At 34.5% G+C, this 16524-nt stretch overlaps 1 protein-coding gene across 3 annotated transcripts in view; it reads right to left on the reverse strand.

Annotated features, from left to right (window-relative positions):
* Window positions 1–16524, reverse strand: part of TBC1D5 (TBC1 domain family member 5) — a 538071-nt gene that overhangs the window by 468388 nt on the left and 53159 nt on the right. For all 3 annotated transcript variants that reach the window (XM_060011527.1, XM_060011525.1, XM_060011526.1), the window contains exon 2: window positions 15096–15156. The gene's annotated coding sequence lies outside the window, so the exon portion shown is untranslated. The remainder of the gene's footprint in view (window positions 1–15095; window positions 15157–16524) is intronic.

Here is a 16524-nt window from a genome sequence, read left to right on the forward strand (position 1 = left end):
TTCATAGACTTTTTTTTGGCTGCGTTGGATCTTCGTTGCTGCGCTCGGGCTTAGTTGCGGCGAGCGGGGTCTACTCTTTGATGCGGTGCACGGGCTTCTCATTGCGGTGGCTTCTCTTGTGGCGGAGCATGGGCTCTAGGCGCACAGGCTCAGTAGTTGTGGCTCACGGGCTCTAGAGCGCAGGCTCAGTAGTTGTGGCACATGGGCTTAGTTGCTCCACGGCATGGAGGATCTTCCCGGGCCAGGGCTCGAACCCGTGTCCCTGCATTGGCAGGCGGATTCTTAACCTCTGCGCCACCAGGGAAGTCCCTCTCGTAGACTGTTAATAGTTTCCAACTGAATGAAGTTAGAAAGCAAACCTCCTGGTCAAAAAGAATTTGACCAAAGGCAGTAAGAAAAGGTTACAAACTGCCTTTCACATGCCACATCCAGTGGGCAAACAATTTATCCTGAATAAATTGTGAAGATTTAAAAATCTGGACTTTTCACATAAAAATCTAGATTTTCCCTCAGAAAAAAAAAAAAAAAGAATCACTAGATCTAGGGACTCTTAGCCTTCTTCTGGAAAAGCTCACCAGTTGTGTGGGTTCCCACCAACCTACTTTCTTCCTCACTTTCTATTGCTCACTAAACAACAGACTATAGGAACTAGGGTTTGTAGCCTAATAAATAAATAGAGTGCAGAGGCAGTGGGATCTTGATTCAAATCCCAGCTCCTCCACCTCCAAGCTGCTTAACTCGGGACAAGTGGTTTAACCTCTTTAAGGTTCAATTTCTCCATCACAACGAAGCACAAAATAATGTTTAACTATCAGGGGTTAAAAGTGAAATAATGTATATGATACCAAACACAAAACTAGATGTTCAATAAATGATAGTTAATATTGCACTATTTGGATTGAAATTCTAAACCTAATTAAGATTTATCAAAAACACTACCTTCCTAGATTCTACAGACACTAAAGGAAAAGTGAAATCACTATTGCCTTAGCAGTCTATAAGATCCTTTGTAAAATAAAGATAAGCACAGTAAATACCTCATAGGGTGGTTGTATTAAAGTATACGTAAAATGCTTAGGATGGTATATGGCACATACTAAGCACTAGAGAAGAATTAGTCGTAACTAACAGGAGTAGTAGCTGTCCTCAGAGAGCAGGCACACGTGAGCTTAATAACTGCGAGGGGAACTAAGGGAGTAAAACCGTGAATGAATGAATACAAGACAGTTACCAAGATTCTTTCTTTGTACACAGTCTTAAAAGTCCCCTCAAAAGTCCCGTATTTTCATGTTAAAGCTGAAAATCTCAGTGAAAACGAAGTTAGTCTGATGTATAAACAAACTTCATGTTCTGGGCTTGAACATAAATAATTATTAAACTCTGATGGGAACAAAAGAATTGACCATAATTCCAAGCGTGAAGCATGCACATTATATGATGTTCATAACTTATTTCTGAAGGAGTTTTATTACAGTAGCCCTATTTCATGAATGCTAGAATCAGACCAATCTAGGCTAAGCTTCCTTGCTAGTTCTTTTATGCCTCCGAGGATCTCAGCAGCTGAGTGCAGGACCAGTACAAAGAATAACCTGACTATTTTTTAGGCCTACTAGTTGCAAAGCCTCAGCCATTAAAATCAAAGAATGATGAAAATGGGGCTGGTCAAACGGCAGCAGTGGTTCTCTGTTAAATGGTGTCATATCAAAACGATGATTTGATCTTTAGCATACTAATCATCTCAGTAGAAGTAGTTTTTAATTAGTCTGGGAATAATAAAGAAGCTCAATTCTTCAAATATTTAATTTAACAAAAGATAAAGACAGTATCCCCTGGTTAAAGTGGTATGTAAGTTCCAGGTTCCCTGCCACATCATAGAAATCCTTTCACAGCACTCAAAACAATGAGAAAAAGCAACAAAATTGACTTTAAAAAGAGTAATTTCCTTTCCAACCTAAATAAACTTTACACAAAGTTGCCTCTGATTGTGGATTAAACAAGCTGCACTGCCAGCATCAGGGGAGGGTGTGAGGAGATCTAGCAGGTGCTGCAGTTTATCACAAAACCGTCTAAAATAATTGGAAGTGACAACCAGCACTACCACAAATGATTTATTAGTCTTTCACTCAGCTTTTCAGCTTCCTCGGGGCCAGAATAAATAATTTACCAACTCTGTATCTTCCAATCATTAATTCTTCCCTATGCATCCAAACTACATTTAACTCTGCTGGGTTTGGTGGAATAAAACACACAATAGGAATATTTTTCCAGATACAGAATTATCTGACCTTATGAAAAGGCAAATTTGTCAATCAAGATGTACAATCCAGATGTAGAAGAATTTCAGGGCTCAAAGTCAGCAACTGCAGATGAGTTGGTGGGAATAAAATCAAGTGGAAGAGGAAATGAAAGCAGAGCCTAGGGAAGAGCTCTCACACAGATGAGGAAAGGTTTCAGTGACTCTGTGGACAGCAAACCTAAGCAGCCACCTAGCACGCTGACACCAGAGACTTTCAACCACGATGAGAGTCAATTCACTGACTACTTACCATCTCCCCTAAAACTCCCCTAAGTTACAGAAAATATGCAGTCCTCCCTCGAGAAAAAGGTCAAAACTTTAAAACGTGAACACATAGGAATTTTTTTCATGCAAAACGGACTCTATAATACAGGGCAAGATGAGGCAGCTTCTTTAAAACATTTTAGTAACTATTTTGAATGAGTTCAGGAGACAATTACATACACCCTGAAATTCTAAAAAGGAAATACAGGCAATTTTATCAAAGAAATAAATACTCCAAAAAATTCTGAGAGTGACTTTAAAAGGTATGTCCATTAATTATGTAGAAAAACCACACAGAAAGCCAAAAAAATTACATCTTAAATCCATTTCTGATGTAAGCTAGTCTTTGTCTCATTAAATCAGCATCTGTGATTAAAAGAGAGATCATTTTTGGTACATAATGTATTGCACTGTTAGAGCAGCATCTGTTTATTGCACAGCATAAACATTTTTCAGCTTTGTGAAACTACTGATACACAAGAAGTGATGCAGACCTAGCAATGTATTTAATCTTTTTTTATTCCAAGAAGAAGTACTTTCAGTGAAAGGGTTAATAACATTAATATTCTAATATCTGGCACTCTATGAGGCATATCAAGCTGCTGGGCACACAGTCAAAGAATTTCATAGAGTGACAGCTTTCTCTGCAATGGTTTGAGAGTACATCACAATTCAAATCTTAAGTGTGTAATATAGGGCTAAGTATACTTCTAAATATATGACTTCCACCAAAATATGAAATGCACTAAAATAAGTCCGGCTAATGAAAATTATAATATAAATGTGAATCCAAAGAATGTAATTTAGATGATAAAAGGTTCGAATAATCTCTTAAAAATTCCAAAATGTTCACAAATAAGAGAGTACCATTTTCAAGACTCAATACTTCACTGTCATTAACTGAAACAATTACATAAGGACATGGGCACAAAAGCATATTGTTTACATCAAGCCAAACCATGTAGTACTTACACACAGACCCAGTGCACTTGTTGCTATGGCAAAATAAACCCCCAGACAGCATAGGTCCTAGCCTCCCACAGGTGAAAATAAAAACAAAAATGGTATACCTGGAAAACGTAACAAAAGGCATCTTTTTCAAGCAAATATCAAAAAAAAAAACATAGAGATGTTATATTTTTCATATGGGTCGGAGAGAATAGGAGGATTTTTTTTAAAAAAGCAGCAGGACAAGGCTCTCTGCAGGCTTCTTTGCAATTGGTTTTAAATGTCAGAGGAACTTCAGCAAGAAAAGATAAAGCAATGCACACTCTAGTGGCACCAAATGGCCTGAGGATGCCGCCTAATGCCAGCACCTGGACACAGTGGCCTAAAAGTTGATGGCAGCTTGTCCCACGTGCTGCAAACCGTGAGCCCGGCAGAGCCACAGGGATATCTGTGGAAAAAGTCTGGGCAAAGTAACCTGACCCTTAAATGCCCATCCAAAGACAAAGACAGACCCAAACTGCGGTACTGGTGTTGTCCTATTAGAGAACAATTAAAATTAATAAACCAGATGTAAAATCAAAAGCAAGGAATAGCTCAGAAACTATGTTGGGTAAAAAAGATAAAAAGGCAAACTGCATAAAGACTAACAGAATATTTCAGTTTAGTAAGAACACTCAATGAACACATGAATGTAGGTATAGTCTAAAAACACGGACAGAAAGGATATAAACCAATTCCAGGGTGATGGTTATCTCTGGGAAAGGAAGGACTTTAAAATGTTTTTTGAAAATATATACAGCAAATGTCAATATACAAAGTCTGCATGCTAAATACAAGGTTGCCTGATCTATTTATCCTCTGTACTTTTGTGAATACTTGAACGATTTCTTAAATATTTTAAATCTAAGCCATGTTGTACATAATTTGCTTCCTAAAAATTAAAGCAATTTCACAATATTTTTACCTGAAACATGAGGGTCTACCTTTTTAAAAATCATTGCTTTGGTTGGTCTCCATATTCAAAAATTTTTATATTCCAATCTAAAAAAACTAAAAATTCTACCCTCTTTTCACAGATGATTTGGCTTAGTAACAATTTCAAATCATTAGTTCTCAGGAGACTCCACAGTTTATTTCAGACTTGAACTGAGGGATTCCACCACATAGACCTCCCAAATGAAGTTTAAAACATTCTTCCCCGGCCTCTGAATAACTAGTTTCATCATTTGTTGTAGAGCAAACAGGCTGAAGGACCTGACTCTACTCCTGGGCTCTAACTTCCCAGTGGGAACCTATCACCTTCATTAGTGAATATGTTCCTTCCCATTTTCTCTGTTTATGTGAGGTAGTAAACTTATGTTTAAAAAAAAAAAAATTCCTATTAAGTCTTTAGATGTATGTAACGAAACCTTACTCTAAAGAAATCAGGACCACAGTGACAAGCTTTCTATCTTGTATTAAAATTATCTGTAGTCAAATTTAAGTTCAGCCTCATTTCTTTATAGGCCTTTGGAAATTTGACAGGTCATCTACAGCTAAATAGAAACAAGATGCCTCCCATTTACAATCATATTTGTACACAAAAACAAAAGTTTAATACACTTTTTGTCACCACGAAGGAAATATCAAAGATACTGTTAATCTTCACCAAAACTGATCAATATTCTCTCAAAGTAGCAACCATCTGATTTAAAGAATTATTGGCTTGTTATCTTAAACAAGAAATTATATTCAACTTATATTGATGTTTTCTATCTGAAGCGTGTCATGCAATATTGTAATTTATCTCATAAATCTACTAGAGTGTGATCAAATTCTATCAACTCTGATTGGCATAAATTTGAAACAATGAAGCAATCACATCTGTTAAGCAGTTCTAGCTTGCTAGACAACATTTTAAAAGTTTATACAATAACATAATTATATTTTTCTCCATAAGACCTTCCTGTAGCTGATTTCAGCTTTTTCATGAAGTTTTGTATGTGTACTGGGTTCAGTGGGATACAGAACAAAAGATAAGAAAAGGAGATGGAAGAAGTGTGGGAGATGGATTGACAGAGATGGTTTAAGTATGAACTTCAAACACTCGGAAAAATATTTTAACAAAACTCCAAATGAATTACAAGGTGTCAAGATAGGAAAATAAGTTCATTTGAATAAAAAATATATAGTATATCTAACTTTATCCTGAAACTACTCCTTAAAAATATGAATGTTGAATTTAAATGAAAATACATGGGCATAAAACAAAGAATTCAAACCATGCTTTACGGAACAAAACAATATTGTACAGCAAAATTTACCACCTACCTTTTTTGGTGCAAAATTCCTAATTTTTGAAACTTAAATGATTACTATGAAAATATTATAATAGTATGTATAAAAGTTAATAGGTGAGAAACACAATATTCCAAAAGTAATTCTATGTAATTTTAAAGACATTTCAAATTAGCAAGTGAACTCAAGGATGAAAATGATTAGGCCCTAAAGATATATGGGGTGTACGGGCTAAAATGACTGAGAAATATTAAAAATAAAATTTAGGACACTGTTAAGTAACTTCATCAAGTTACTGATCCTACTGCTTTATATCATCATGACTAAGATATGACTTAAGAGGATGTGAACATTCTACTAAATGTTAGCTAATAATAGCTAAATTATTATTATAAATCCCATCTGGGCCATTCATTGACAGTTAATCATATACAATGTTGAGACAGTTCTCATCCTATTGAACTTTGTACTTGCCACTCCTTACATGCATACATCTTCACTCCAAAGTGATACCTCTTCGACTTCCCCTTCATACCAACCAGGGCCTTGTATGTACTCAGTACATATTTGCTGATTGATTTCTTTTAACTTATATGAAAACATGACTCATGAGTCAAACAGTTTAGATTAAAACAATTTTATTCCCTACCATTAAAGTTGAAATTAGTAAAACAAAACAATATTACGATCAAAGGAAAACTTCCCAGAAAGAGACAATAGGTAATTCTGATGGTGGAAAGTGAACTCAAGACAGTGACAGAGGTCTTTTAATGAAATCTTGCGTTAATTCAGATGTTTTCCTTTTGTCTGTGGATATGGCAGGCTTTCACAAAACAAGTATATCTTATTTTCTTAGAATTTTTCAATTTGGAATTACTGGACTGCTTTGCTAACCAAAGATGACAAAACTTTTTTCTCCATTCTTGCTTCTTTTCTATGATTTTGTTGTACTCTCCTTAATATATAAAACTATCCACTAGTCATCTATTTTTTCGTATCCTGTAGATTAATTTCTAATTAAATGAATAAAGAAATTGAAGCTCTCATGACTACTCTGTAATTTAGCTTCAATATAAAGACATTTTTTGATTACCGCAGGATACTAACAATACTAATATTTTATTTAAAAAAAGTAAATCTCCATTAAGTTTTATTTTTTAATCTATCAAACATTCACTGAATAGAATTAAATAAGAAATAATTACAATTCTTCTGATAAAACTGTACTGTTGCTACCTATTATCAACCTCATTTCTGTATTTTATGTTTTCATTCAAGAAACATTATGCTTTGCACATAGGCACTGGTAAAAATAAGACAATTCGCGTTTTTCTTACAAAGATAAGCAATGAACTAATTATTAAAACATGGTATAATATGTGTTCTACAAAGGTTTGTGGAAGGTGAGGAGATATCACTGAGGAATCAGGGAAAGCTTTCAAGAGCTACATCCTGCAAGTTGAGTAAGCCAGGAAAAGAGGTACGGAGTGAACAGCACATACAAAGATCGACTGAACAAAGATTAACCACATGGGTTTATTTTCTCCTTCCTCAAACCCCAAAGAGACCTCAGATTTTTGGAAAATAAATGACTTATCAAAGGAAGTAACTCATAAAAGAACTTATAAAGACACTGAGGAAAAGGCGAACCATTTTGCCCACAGTCCAGGAACATTCAACTTCACACATCCTGGTGTAGAAAAATGGAAACTACGAGAAATGGAAAAACAGACTTAGCTAACAAACAAACAGGTGGAAGAAAATAACTTCCCCAAACTGAAGGACTTGCTTCCAGAATGAAGGAGTCCCCAGAAAATCCAGTATAAACAATGAACAAAATCCACTCCAAGGCACATCATCATAAAAATTCAGAGACAAAGATTCTAAAAGTTTCCATAATTATAAAAACAAGTCATGCACAGCAGAAAACAATGTAGAAGGGGAAAAAAAGGCAAGGAACCTCTCAGTAGCAAAACTGAATGCTGTGAAACAAAGTCTTCGAAATTCTAAAAGAAAATTATGCTGCAACGTAAAATTCTATACCCAACCAAACCACTAATCATGTCTGACAGTAAAATAAAGACACTTCAACCCTCCCTAAGATCTTTTTCATATAATGAGGAAGTTAAACCAGAAAAAAAGACAATGAGTTGGGATTCACATATAAGGAAAAGAGAAAAGCGATCCAACCTCCAAGGATATCAAATCTTTGACTTTCTTCTAGAACACATGAGAACACCACAGCATAACTCTGAATGAAAATGGCAGTAGCAGTTAAACAAATAGGAAATAATACCAGAGGAAGCAATTAGAAGCAAGTATTCTTATATTATACACCTACTACACTTCAACTAAAAAAAAAAAGGAGCAAGTATTCCTTGAGCAAAGATGCCACTGAAATTAGAGGGAACCCCCATGACAACGGCTCTTAGTCTTCAGATGACAGTCTCTACATTACACCAGGATCAAATGACTGCCGAACTATTGCACATTCATCTCTCAAGTTATGCTCACATGCACTATAAACAGTGTCACTTTGAAGATAAGCAAAACCGTATTATACAAAAATGCATGTATACACACACACACACACACACACACACACATTTTCATCCAAGATAGGGTTTAACTGTATTACTTTATAATTAGGTTTCACTTAAAAAGCCAACAACAAAATGAGTGTGTACATGGTTGGTTAGCATTAGTTATTTTTCAAATTTTCACTTATAAAATATCAAAGAAATCAAAAAAAAGATCAAAGAAATCAGAGTAAGCCCATATATTCCTAACTAGAAGAGTGTTTATGCTAAAATATTTAATCCTATGTGAATTGTTGGCTTTGACATTTTTTTCATCCATATAAGAAGCTCCAATCTAATCTGCAAGCATCTTTTAAGCATAAGAGTTAGAAGAGCTATAAGGAATAAGTGCACATTTTGAAAACAGTGGTTCTCAATCCCACCAGATCCAATGCCCCTTTCATTCCCTGTACTGTTCTGAAATGAAATTCAGAGTTAATAAAATCTACACATAGAATGTCTCTTTAAACAAAAAAATCAGGGACTTCCCTGGTGGTCCAGTGGTTAAGACTCCGCGCTTCCACTGCAGGGGGCACGGGTTCAATCCCTGGTTGGAGAACTAACATCCCACATGCAGTGTTGGTGAAGCCAAAAAAAAAACAAAACAAAACAAAAAAAACAAAATTAAAATTAATTCTAAACCATGTTATTAATTTAAAATTTATAATTATTTCATTACATAAATGCTTAGACATAACTACTTAAGAAGAGCAAATAAAACAGTCACATATTTGCATCTATATATAATAAATAAGCTTGGATCTAAGAGGAAAAAGATCACAAGTCATTCTCTGTAAGTACCAAAAAAATGAAACAGGAGAGGTATAAGAGAACTCTAGAATAAAAATTAGTATTGAGATAAGTGATTACAGATAAAAATTAAATTGAATATGAAAGAGAAAGATAGAAATAAGCTTAAATGAAATAAAGATTAAAAGGTCAAGACAAATTACATACTGTTGAAACAGAGAAAATTATGAAATGTGGTTATTAGTACAACTGACCTGGGTTTTATTTCTAGGTGTAGTGTCAAAATAATTACCTATACTAAGGTTGTTACACTGCGGTTACAACCTATCCCAGAAAACCTACCACACTGTCAAGGAATTAAGTCTCTAGTAGTTTAAAATACTACAATAAAGACTATATCCCCCCAAAATATTGCCAGTGGAGTGGGTAAAGAAATTTAAGAAGTTACAGAGAGTTTGTATAATAGATTGCTTATTGGAGATGGTACCAGAGTAATAGCGGTACAACATAAAAATATAACATAAAAATAAATCATTTTAAAATATATTTTTAACAATGCATTTATTATCATTCTAAAAACAAAATTTTAACATTTAGGATGGCAGTCATGAAATATCTAAACAATCCTTATTAACTAATAAAATTCAATAATTTAATTTAGATCCATTAATTTAAAATTTAGTTTGTTATTAAAAGAGTCTTAAATATCCTGTTACATATTTGCAACCAGTGTAACAGAGCTTCCAGTAAACTGCATTGCTGAACTGAAAACTTTTAACCGAAATACCTAGTTAGAAATGCTATAAATCAGGAAGTGGAAGAATGTGTGAAGTACATACAATTTTGAGAGAATTTCTTTATTCTACTTAAGATTCCCCTCAACACAAACTTCCCCTAAAGTATCAGATTGCTCATGTAACATCTTACAAACAACTGTCAGTAATATTACATACTGAAGTATTATCTTTGAAGAGAGTTTAAGCAAGCAGACATTCAAAAGTTATGTGGTTCTCAGGACAGTTTTCTGTAGTCTGAGACTGTCCCATGCATTGCAGGACACCTAGCATCCCTGATCCCACCCATCAAATGCCAGAAACATTCCTTATAATTATTGTGACCAGCTAAAGTACTCCTTAATTTCCCAAATTCCCCTCATAGGGCTTTACCACCCTTGTTTGGAAATCATACTCTAGAAGTCTTATAGAAAGAAGCATGCTATGGTACGGAACTATATGAAAAAATGTGTTTCAAAAACAGAAAGAAACATTTTTATCAATTATACTAAAAATTATAACTTGCAATTTTATCCTCTTCCAAACATTCTTTCTTCAGCCTATATTTTTTGGTATTGTGTACTAAGGCTAACTTAAAGAGATTTGTTAGCCACTCTAGAACAGATGTATATTCTCTTTATATGTTTTTTAATAGAAAGCTTTCCTATATATGACCTTTTCAATACTCCAACTTTTACTTAGCTGAATTGAAGTCAAAAATAGAATCTAATCAATAGATTGTACATGTATAGGCATGGCATGCTTCTATAATTTCATTTGTGTGATTTTATTTTCTATTTTTGTTGTTGCTGTGTGGTTTGGGTTTAGTGTTTCATTGAGCAGCATCAATACTAAGGTGGTCAACACTAAGACACTGCGTTTAGTCAGGACAGGATTCAGTATTATTAAAGACTGTTATGTGTCAGTATTATCTAGTGCCCTAGGAAATCCATGCAGTACAAGAGTCCCCTTTTTTACTCTGCAAACTCTAAATTTAATAAGGTTCTATTTAATTAGTGCAGGATTCAAATACACGTTCATGCCAAATTTTGCAACCACACGGGAGGTAAGGGAAAGATATTTCAAACACTTACATGGGAACAACCTTAGGCTGCTGTCTTAAAATATCAGTGCAGGATGCAAAGTACTTCACAGACTATCCACATAACGGATGAGGTGTGAAAGAAATTCTGTGCTTAACGTGACCTTTGGCTGTACTTTTACTTGTCATAATTATAAAGGAGGTACTCTCAGAGCCAACACATAAGCTATGTTATTACTCTTACAATTATAGTAGTATCTCGCCAAGTGCTTCATATACTGTGACAAACTCGAGGCAAAATATACGGAAGCTCTTACCTTTGTTACAAGGCCTAACAGGCCTTGCTGAACAAAAAGAGTGCTGCTATTACACATACGTATGAATAAGAACTACTGCATAAGAATTTTTCTTTTTAATGTTCATTAAAATACAAATATGCCAGTGTGGTTACCTAGTTCAACTTAACAAGTCATCTATTCTCTAAATGCAAAACAACTTGAAATTTAAATTTAATACCTAATTGTGACTTTACTAAATACATGTCAAGAAGGAATTAAAAAGAAAACTATACAAAAACCAAAAACCTTTAAGCAACTCTCTTCTACAGATTCCTATTTTCCCACACAGAATTTCAGCAAGGAAAAAGAGTTGTTTTCAAAGATGCTTTGGCAAACTGCCAACTTATCAATATAAATGACATGTAACATGATTTTTTAAGGGAAAAAAAAACACTACTGGATCATCTAACATAAAATTATAAATTCTGAACATATAACAAATAGAATTAGTTTTCCGTACAATGTCAAATATACCATTTATCAGAAGATTTACAAAGCAAAACAAGTATTAAAAATCCTGCAATGTATGATACGAAGAAAAACTTTACAACTATATACTATATTATGACCAACTTTGCCATACTCATCTTTCTGTTCCCAATAGTAATACCTCCTCTTTATTTTCACCTTGAAAATAGGTTCCAAAAGCTGTAAAACATCAGAGTCACACTTCATAAAAGTCATAAACACAAACTGCCTAGGTTGGCTAACAAAAACACATAAATACTGGCCATAAAAGACGTTTGTTTTATCATAAAATATTTTTTAAAATATTGCATGTGAATTAAGATTGCTCTTACATATGCATTATAAACACTGTTAGGGACTACTCAATAGGAATCTGAGATGTTACTAGGGTGACCAGAGGTCCCAATTTGCCCAGGATGGTACTAGTTTACGCCTATTGTCCTGGCATTCATACAGATGCAATTATTTATGGCACTCACACCAACATCACCCAAGATTTGACCTAACAGAGCCCTGGAAACGGTCTTGGGCTTAAGAGTCAAAAGAAGTGATCTGAGCGTTAGACTTCCACCAGGCAAACGTTCAATCTCCCTGAGGCACAAATTCTTCTTCTGTATTTAATTCGGATCCACTATACAGGATTATAAGAAGAATCAAATCAGCAAATTCAAGAAGCTCAAGTACTACCTACTGTTTAAAAAAGATGACCAAATGAAACACAAACTGAATATACTTAGCAAGTTAAGTCTATCAGAGATATAAATAACTACAGTCTCCATAAACAAACAAACAAATGAAAACAACTCAGGTGAAAAACTACATTACAGAATTGTAATGTAGCATAATTACATTACAGATTTGTAATGTAATACAACAAATAAAACTACATAAAACTACGTTAAAACAACAATAAAGCTACATTACAGAATTGTAATAGGCTAAGAAGGACCTTCGGGAGTCACACTAAATGAGTCCCAGTTCCAGCACCGTCACTTACTGTCAGCTGTGTGGCAAAGAGCAAGTTACTAGGTCTCTGTTTCCTCATTCATAAAATGAAGATAATAACTGTACTTCTCTCACTGGAAAGAGTAACAAATAATCCATGTAAAAGATGATGTGAGCACTGTGCCTGCACATAGTAAGTGCTCAGTAAATGCTAGCTACTATTATGACAATCTCCATCAACATCTCTTTTCAAAAACAAGTCCTAAGAAATTATTCAGGAGACAATTTCACATATGTGTGCATGTGTGTGTGTGCACATATGTGTATCTGTATCTTCCAATTAAAGATCACTTGGATGACAGAGCTACATGTTATAGTGTGGGCTGGGTATATTACACAACTAGTATAGGAGGTCTTATGCAACATTGGACAAGGTAGCTTTTTTCTCTGAAAGAAGTCCACAGTGGCATCCTGAAGCACACTTTAAAATAAAAGTCCATATCTAACAATATCTGTGGCTGTTCATCTAGAGAACAGAGGAGTCACAGATATGTACAATAAACACATTTTTAAATCCATGTATATAAATCAAATGAAACCGCTTCCTTTAAAGCAAGCATATGAAGATACTAAAGCAATATCCCAATTAAACGTTAATATAGTCAATATTTCAAAATAAGAAATTTGGGTTTACATATGCACAGTTTAAAATTCTATAGTGAGGGCTTCCCTGGTGGCGCAGTGGTTGAGAGTCTGCCTGCCGATGCAGGGGACGCGGGTTCGTGCCCCGGTCCGGGAAGATCCCATGTGCCGTGGAGCGGCTGGGCCCGTGAGCCATGGCCGCTGAGCCTGCGTGTCCAGAGCCTATGCTCCGTAACGGGAGAGGCCACAACAGTGAGAGGCCCACGTACCGCAAAAAAAAAAAAAAAAAATTCTATAGTGAAACCTGTCTACAGAGGTCATTTTCCCTATATTTCAACAGCATATAGTTCAACTTGAAATGTACAACGCTGCTTCTCTCTGAAATGTTAAAACTGTAAGGTACACAGTAATTCACTGCAAGCAAACACAGGAGAAAGGCTATGTTGTACACATGATACCCTTTAACCCAAACAATTACTTTAACTTATTCATTAAACCCATTCAAAAAGAGAACACTAATAACTTGTGCTACCTTAGGAAACAGAACTAAGAAGAAATACTTTATTTGGTTAAAAACAGAAACTTCACATAAGAGAATTATTAGGTAAAGATAGAGAAATTATAGCTGGCATTTATAAAAGACATTGTACATTTTTAGCTCATTAAAATAAAGTGGTATAAAACTTTCCATAAGAGATATGGTATAAAATAAGTATGTCACTAAGACTGATATAAAAATCTATATAAACATCATGCTGCTTTCCAAATACACATATAACAGGTATTTAAAAAAAACAAAGGGCTACATCAAATTTATATCTCAGGAATCCAAATCTAAGTTGGACTTCATTTCTCTGAGCTTTCCTAAAAATATTCCAGTAGTAAAATAGCTTTGCCACTAAAATAAAATAACTAAGACTCCATTATCTATTCTATAGGAAGTAAGAAATACCGACCTGCCATTTAGAGATACCAAGGATAATGTGGACTGAGGTTTATATGTTCTGTCTCACTTTACAGGCTATAGGCTATATCATTAATTTGTAAGTGACTCTACAATAAGTATGCACACAACAAACAAATATTCTATCATGGGTAACCCTAAACAGGTATATTTAGAACTAAACAAAGCATAACTGAAATTTTATCACTACCATAAATTACTTTTTAAAAAAATCCCTGGGCATTGCAATGAATATACTTTTGCCTTAGAGCTAATACTTTAATTTTAAAGAACCACAAAGAAAAAAATCAAAACTAGTCAGTAACAATGCAGCAACTAAAAGCAATAAACTCAAAATTAAGTTATAAATAATTTAAAGCATGTCATGAAGATGTATTAATAATTCATCAGATAAATAATTTACTAAATAATCAAATAAATAAATAATGAAATACATAAATAAATCAGCAAATAAATAATTCTGCAAAATAACCTAAACAATAAGTCACCCAAACAAATCACAAACCTACAAAACTACAATGATTCTTTGGATTCTGATAGTTTTAAATAAGCAAATGTACATAAACTAGATCAATCCTTGTTAGAATTAGAAATATTTTTCAATGCTATTTGTAAAATCCTCATCTCAGTACATAAGAACACATTTTCAATTTTTAAAAGACTGCATAGGATTAGTTCTTATAAATTATTAACATGATTATAATATATCCTCTTCTATATTTTACATATAATAACTCTGCCTAACATATTTTCCCCCAAACAACTGGATACTTAAAATATTCTTAATTTACAGTTAAAGCAATACTTACAGTACAATAGTGCTATAGTCTTTCTGATAGCTTTCCTATCTTCACCAAGTCTGGAAATTTTCTGCAAGGGATAGAACAGTTAGAATAAGCTTAATTATTATAGACAGCATTTCATTCACTGGTGAACAATGCTTTATAACTCTACAAAGTAGCAATGGGAAGTGGAGGTTATTAGTTGTGAACTTTGTCAAGTTTTTAGAAGTCTTAAGTGGACTAAGCACAAGCTGATAGAGGCCTGGCTTCCTCTAATGGAGCTGTTACAATTGGAGGGATTTCAGATGTGAAGACAAAAACTTCTGAAGGTCAAAGCGACTGGCTGACATCTAATGCTATCAACAACTGGAGAAGCTCACAGTCCCTGAAAGAACACAGGAGATCACTTAACTGTTACAATGTGAATGCTGCGACAACCTAATGGGAGCACCACAAAGAGACAAAACACAACTGACCTCATAAGTCAGTCTTCACTTAACATTTATTTCAGGTTTTTATCCACCCACAGTATAGTACTCTTGAAGTCCATAAAGAGCAGATCCTAAACTGTGATAGCCTTTCCCGCAGAAATAAGAACTTTGTAATGAGTGTTTGACACTTTCAAGGGAATAAATCCAAACAGTATAGCACAACATCTGAAGAGAAAGAAACTAAAATTAAAATATTTTGATAATCTAGCTCAATGAATTCTCAAACAACTTAGGCAATATTTTACCTATTTCACAATCAAGGAAAATGAGGCTCAGCAAGAGTCTGTCCGTATGCTGCCTGCGGTCCCCAAGGGGCAGGAAGATTCTAACTTTTTCTACACCACTTCACGTGAAGGGCCACTGAACCACAGGCTCCTTCAATTTGAGCCCACCTTAAAAATACAGCAAATCCTAAAGCTTCGAAAATTGGTCAGAGCAATGGTTTTCAACTGGGGGTGATTTGCCTCCCAAGGGACATTTGGCAATGTCTGGAAACATTTTTGGTTGTCACAACCAGAGAGTATTACTGGCATCTAGTGGGTAGAGATCAGGGATGCTGCTAAACGTCCTACAATGCACAGGATAGTCTCCCACAACAAATAATTATCTGCCCTAAAGTGTTAATAGTGCTGAGGGTGGGAAACTCTGGGTTAGCGTAAAAGGTCTTTCAGGGCTGTGCAGTTTTCCTGTTAAAAAATAAGACACATTTGGTTCAGGGATATAAAGTCTTTTTTTATGTGTGTGGAACATCCTGGATAAAAATGTGTATACTGTGGAGAACGGGTATATGGGAACTCTTTGTACTTTCTGCTCAATTTTTCTATAAACCTAAAACTTCTCAAAAAATAGTCTAGTAACTTTTTAAATGTGTATCCTTCACTTCTTTCACCAAAGTTATGAGTAACTGTCTTAGAATCAATACCCCCAAAATACGTCTAAAGTTATAAATTAAAATTTTTTTAAAT

Source organism: Delphinus delphis, chromosome 4 (genome assembly GCF_949987515.2).
Source record: "Delphinus delphis chromosome 4, mDelDel1.2, whole genome shotgun sequence".
In the NCBI taxonomy this organism is placed as follows: Eukaryota; Metazoa; Chordata; class Mammalia; order Artiodactyla; family Delphinidae; genus Delphinus; species Delphinus delphis.